The 6,000-nt window shown below is 56.4% G+C and overlaps 1 protein-coding gene across 1 annotated transcript in view; it reads right to left on the minus strand.

The window, feature by feature from the left end:
* RIMBP2 (RIMS binding protein 2) overlaps positions 1–5,761 on the minus strand; it is an 88,416-nt gene extending 82,655 nt beyond the window's left edge. The window contains exon 1 of the mRNA XM_045779254.2: positions 5,672–5,761. The gene's annotated coding sequence lies outside the window, so the exon portion shown is untranslated. The remainder of the gene's footprint in view (positions 1–5,671) is intronic.
* Between the last annotated feature and the right edge of the window lie 239 nt (positions 5,762–6,000).

Here is a 6,000-nt window from a genome sequence, read left to right on the forward strand (position 1 = left end):
AGAGGCCCTTTCTGTTCCCGGCACTCCGTGTACAGAGTACGAGTCCAACCTGGACAATTTCACTTGGCGCTCCTGAATGGCACGGGGTTACGGGGAGGCTGTTATTAAGGGGTCAGAGAGAGGTCTGATTCACGGGAGTATTTAAATGCCGCTCCACTCCAGTGTGACACGTCAGGCAGCGAGCTTGGAAAAAAATTCAAATGCGGCAGGTGAAAAAGCCATGGTCTATGTGAACTCACACTTGAACCGCAACACTAGGGCACAGGCTCGCCGGAAGCCACCACTTTCCATGTTCTCACTCGTCAAGAGCAACGTCCAGGGCTCCACGGTCAGCCTCCCGCAGCAGCCACCATGCACCCCGACGTGAATTAGGGCTGGCCTCCCTCTGATCAAAACCTCCTGTTGCTGCCACGAAATTAGAACTGGGTCCAGACTCCTGCACGCTTCTGCAGCCTGTGGCCCTCCAGCTGTCCCATCCGACCTGCTGTCCCCGTACCACCACTCACATGCTCAGACCGCCCTGGTCCTCCCTTTAGCCCATAAACAAGCCAAACTCATTCATACCCCAGGGCCTTTGCACATGCTGTCTGCACCACGGCAAGTACCTATCCACCCCCCTCCACCCATGATCCTGGCAGGTCTGGCTCCTCCTCATCATTTATGCCACCTCCTTCAACAGACCCTCCGACCGCGCTCCAGGTGACGAAACCCTCCCCACTCATCTGCCCCCAGCGCCCTCGTTGCTTGGCCGTGCTTTCTTTCCCACAGGCGCTTCTCACTATCCAGAATATCTCACTATCTGTGTAGCTGTTTACATTTCCCTGCAGTTGCTTCTCATTAGAGTCGAAGTTCCAGTTGGACGGGACTTGTCCTTGTGACCCAGTTCTCTGTCCCCGGAGCCTGGAAGAGAGCCTGGCGCAGTCAGTGCTCCAGGAATGAAAAGGCGCCGGGGGAGGGCGGGCACATGCCAGGCGGCTGTGTTCCTGGCCAGATGGATTTTGCTGGTCCCTCCAGGTCTACTGTCCACCCACGCCCATCGTGCTCCAGGACTCAGGAGGCCAGTCTCCCAGACCATCCGGTTCCTGATAAGGTTTGACCGGGGGAAGGCACCAGCAGGAAAGCAGGGGCTGGAGAAGGGGCAGGTTGGAGTTCGCGCCCTCGCCAGCAACCTGCAGGGGTGGCGTGTGCACAGAAGAGCTCTCTCAGCAGGCCCGGAGCTGCCGTCGCCGGAACGGCCTTCTGGCAGGGCTGGCTGGTGGCGGGCGACTGGGAGTTAGGATTGCAGTCCAATCCCTAGTCCCGATTCCCTAACGGATGGGAGGGCCTCCCTGTGTCCAGACTCTTTGTGCAAAGCAAGTGGCTTCCTCTGACCACCTGCTCTCCTTCAGGGAGGTGGGGATTTGGGACGTGCCAGGGAGAGTATGACAGCCCCATCAACACCCTGGGGCTCCGGAGGGCTTCCTGGGACAACCCTTCATGCGAGCGGCGACGCCTGGTGCTGCCGGAACTGAGCTCGTCCCAGGGACTCCTACGGGAGGCTCTGGAGGCCAGCCACCCCTGGATCTTCCTTTCCCTCCACTGACTGTACTTTGTGTCCTTCCCTCATGATGAATCGTAGCCATGAGCATGCCTGTGCGCTGAGCCCTGCGAGTCTTCCCAGCGAATCGTGGCACCTGGGTGGTCTTGGGGACCCCGGCACAGTGTCCTCCCCCCACAGCCACAGGTCCACTCGGGCAGCCTCTCCCTGGCGCCCTCTCCCCGTGGCCCCACCTGCCACTGCCCCCCCTGCCACCACCCCGCTGGAAGGGGCCCACTACTTCCTCCTGGGCCTCTGGTAGATTAAATCGAGAAAGACAGCAATCCTCCAGCAGCAGAGAAGCAAAGTGCACTGAAGTAAGGTGTTTCCAAGAAGCAGCCTCAGACTCTTGTTTTGTCGGGGGGCCGACATGGGTTTTGGGCTCCCCAGGCGGGGAGCGGTCCTGCGCTAACCAGTCCCCTCCAAGAGCAGAGGGCAGCCAGGAATCACGCGCCAAGGGGCACGGCGCGGGGCTGGGGCCCAGAATGGACCATCCCAACCTGCACGCATGTGTCCAGAGCCTTCTGGCAGGTGCAGGGCCCACTGTCCCACGGGAACGCTACACGAGCTGGTCAGTGCAGACGGGGGAGCGCCAGGCCTGCCCGGAAGCCCTACACACCCCACACAGAGCCAAATGCTGTACTCTGGTACCTGGAAATACTGCAGGTCCCCGCAGTAATGTGAGAGGAAGTGGTAACATCGGGGAACCCAAGTCGTACTGGTCTTGAAGTCAGTGCTTTGAAGGGACATGGAGGAGGACGAGGGAGAAAGCACAGGAACATCTGGACAACTAGGGTGTGATAGCCGGGCCTCCTAAGAAGCAGACCGCAACCCCAAGCCAGACTCAGATGGGTGGGGGGCCCACTGGGGATTTCCAGACCTCATCCCAAGAACCAGGAGGGTTCCTTGTGTGTCTGCAGGGACAGCTCCCCCACCCATGAATCTGGTGCTGGGTTCAATACTTATGTCAGCAACACTAACCAACCCCTTCACCTCCCCTAGTTGCCCCAGGACACACACACCGGCCCCAAGGACAGTCTTGGGAGAATGGCTGTTTCCCCATGCTTTCCCTCTCCCTCGGTCCCTCTCTATCTCCATCCCTATCCCATCCCCACCCCATCCCATCCCGTCCCCACCCCATCCCATCCCTGTCCCCATCTCTCTCTCTCAGACAGCCCACCCATGCGCACGAAGAAACACTGAGTCTGCAGAGGGAGCAGAGGGGCAGGGCAGAGCTGCACGGCCCTGCCAGTCTCCCTGCTTCTCTCTGAAAGCCCTGCTATTCCTGTCTGCGCTGGTGAGTCACTGGGCGCCCGCACGCACTTCTGCAAAGCTGAAAGGAATACAAGCTCCTGTCTGTGCCGCACAGCCTTGTTTAAAAGGCCAAGGCAGAGAGGCAGCATGGGAAGAAGTTTCAAACCTTAAGTGAAAACACACTGAGGTCTGTAAGGATCTTATGGGAGCAGCGTTGCCCATCGGCAAGGCCCTGCAGCAGGTCCAGGAGAAGAGACCTCACCCAGGGGGTGACGCCCAAGAGCTCTGACTCTAACCCTTTGCCGACCAGCACCGGCCAGGCTAGATGTCCCCAGCAGGACTATCACCCCTGCTTCTGCCCCATCTCTGTGCCCTCACAAAGCTGCAATCACCACTCCAGGCACAGAAGTCCAGCCTGGGAGCGGACAGAAGTGCACATGGGGTGAGCAGAAGAGAGAAAACCATCCCAGGTTCAACGGGTCCTACAGCCAGCTCCCACCAGCCCTATTCTCAGCCTGTATCTGCCGCCTGAAACTCCACCATGACTTTATATGTCTGTTCCTGTTTAAATAAAAATAGCCCCGGGCAGAAGGAGTCACTAAGCCTCGTGATGCATTCATGCCCCAGTGAGGCTGAGTTTATCAGAGCCTTTCCCGAGAGCAGATCTGGAAAGAAAGAACACAGAGAGAGCAGGAGCTGGTGCAATGGGGGGAAAGGGACTGCATGGAGGGCTGGGACACAGCGAGCACACAGCTCTTCAGAAAATAGTGTAAAATACACATTGCATAGGGGCGCCTGGGTGGCTCAGTCGTTAAGCCTCTGCCTTCGGCTCAGGGCGTGATCCCGGCGTTCTGGGATCGAGCCCCACATCAGGCTCCTCCGCTGGGAGCCTGCTTCTTCCTCTCCCGCTCCCCCTGCTTGTGTTCCCTCTCTCGCTGGCTGTCTCTCTGTCAAATAAATAAATAAAATCTTAAAAAAAAAAAATACACATCGCATAACACTGAACCCTATTAACCATTTTAAAACATACAGCTCAGTGCCACGAAACACATTCCCACTGCTGTGCGGCCGTCACCTCTGACCATCTCCAGAATTCTTTTCGTCCTCCCCGACCTGAGACTCTGCCCCCATTAAACACTAACCCTCCCATCCCAGCCCTTGGCTGCCACCATTCTACTCTCTGTCCCTGAGGATCTCCGTCCCTGAATCTCCAGGGACCTGAGTGCAATCACACAGTATCTGTCTTTGGGGACTGGCTTGTGTCACTGAGCATGGTGCCCTCAGGCTTCAGCCAGGTGGTAGCAGGTGTCGGAATGTCCTTCTTTCTAAGGCTGGATAGCATCCCATCATCAATACGGACCACGGTTTCTCTACTTAGCCGTCGACGGATGCCTAGGCTGCTCCCTTTCGGCCAGTGTGAATGGTGCGGCTCGGAACACTGGTATCAACTATCTCTTCAAGACCCCGCTTTCCATTCTGTTGGCTATAAACCCAGAAGGAGAGTACTGGATCATACGGCCGCTCTATTTTTAATTGTTTAAGGAGCCGCCATCCTGTTTTCCACGGCAGCTGCACCATTTCCATTCCTGTCAACAGTGCACGAGGGTTCCAATTTCTCCACATCCTTGCTAACACTTGTTATTTTCTGAAAAGCACATCTTTTTAAAAAAATTGGCCAACTGGAGGGCAGAAAAATAAGTATCAAATCAAGAAAGCTCTAATTTTTGTGTGAATTGTTAGAACTCAGTTATTCTTTGAAACATGCGTTAGTGCGGCTGTGAAATTAGCAACCGCAAACTACGAGTCAGTCATCAACCAGTACTCTCTGAGCACCTACTACGCGGGCTGTTGTGGGTGCTGGGGATACACTGATGAATATGACATCAAAGGAGCCAGCGTTCTCCCAGCGAGCAGACAGACAGACACATAAATGAAGATGCATGATAGACCACGTGATCAGAGATACAAGAGAACAAAACCAGTGAGGTCACAGAGACCAGAGGAGGAGCGAGGGATGGGCACGGAGTGTGCAGCAACGGACAGTCCTGCTGACAAGGTAAGTCTTCGGGATGCCTGCCAAGAAGCTGGCACGTCTTTGAAGATGAGAGGGTAGGATTCTAAGCAGAGAAAATTACTGAGTGCTGAGACAAGCTCGGTGGACTGAGGAACGAAAAGGTCAGAGTGGCCAGAACGTCATGAGTCAAAGGCGGAGAGGCAGCTCAGGTTGAACAAGATGGTGCCGTGGGGAGGAGTGGCATCCTCATGCATGGGAGGCACTGGAAGGGTGCTCCGAGGAGCACTGTCAGCTGGTCGTATCGCTAGAGCACTTCAGCTGCTGCCAGAGAATGACCCAGGATGACAAGAAGGGAGGCGGGCCAATTAGGGGATGTTTTCAGGCCTGGGGCAGGAGAAAGGGATGGCCTGGAGGGGGTGACAGAGATGGAGACGGGAAGGGAAGGTCTGATGTGGCTTGTTGGTTGACCAGCCGGCTGCAGGTGTGAGGTCAGGGAAGCATCCAGGTGGCTCCTAGCACCTTGCCCTGGGCAGTTGGGTGGACGGCAGTGCCATGACCAGGCTGATAAAAGCTGGGGGGTGACTGGTATGGGTGATTTGCTCTAGCCTTGTTGTTAAGGATATGATCCCAACAGACTTCCAACTGGAGATCACCAGCGGACACCGAACTAGACACCGCTGAATGGTCTGTGTGGGCATCACATGAGGGAACAGAAGAGGCGTGACCCAGGAACTGGCCGCCCACGCACTGGGTGGCATTGTGTGATGCCCTCCGCCCCTGCCCCCCCTTCCCCGAGGCCTCCTCCCTGCCACCCCGCCTCCTGTTACCTTGTCAGGCTGCCAGGCCCTTGCAGGAAGGCCTGCATCGTGCGGTCTCAGGCGGTACTCCCCCTGGGTGGCATCCTTCAGTTCATTTTCCTAGGACAGAAGGAAAGGGCTTCGTGAGATGACCCCCCAACTTCAGGGATGCAGCAGGGCACGGTGGCTAAGAGTTCTGGTTTGGGAGGTAGGCCCCGGGTTGGGGGTGATTCTGCAATCCACAAGCCATGGGATGTGGGACCAACTTCTGTCTTCTTTCTGAGCCATGAGTGTCTTACTCTATAAAACGGGAGTAATAGTGGTCCACAATGATGTTGTAAGAATATAATAAAATAATA

The sequence above is a fragment of the Ursus americanus genome, chromosome 30 (assembly GCF_024610735.1).
Source record: "Ursus americanus isolate L20-20 chromosome 30, mUrsAme1.1.p, whole genome shotgun sequence".
NCBI lineage: Eukaryota > Metazoa > Chordata > Mammalia > Carnivora > Ursidae > Ursus > Ursus americanus.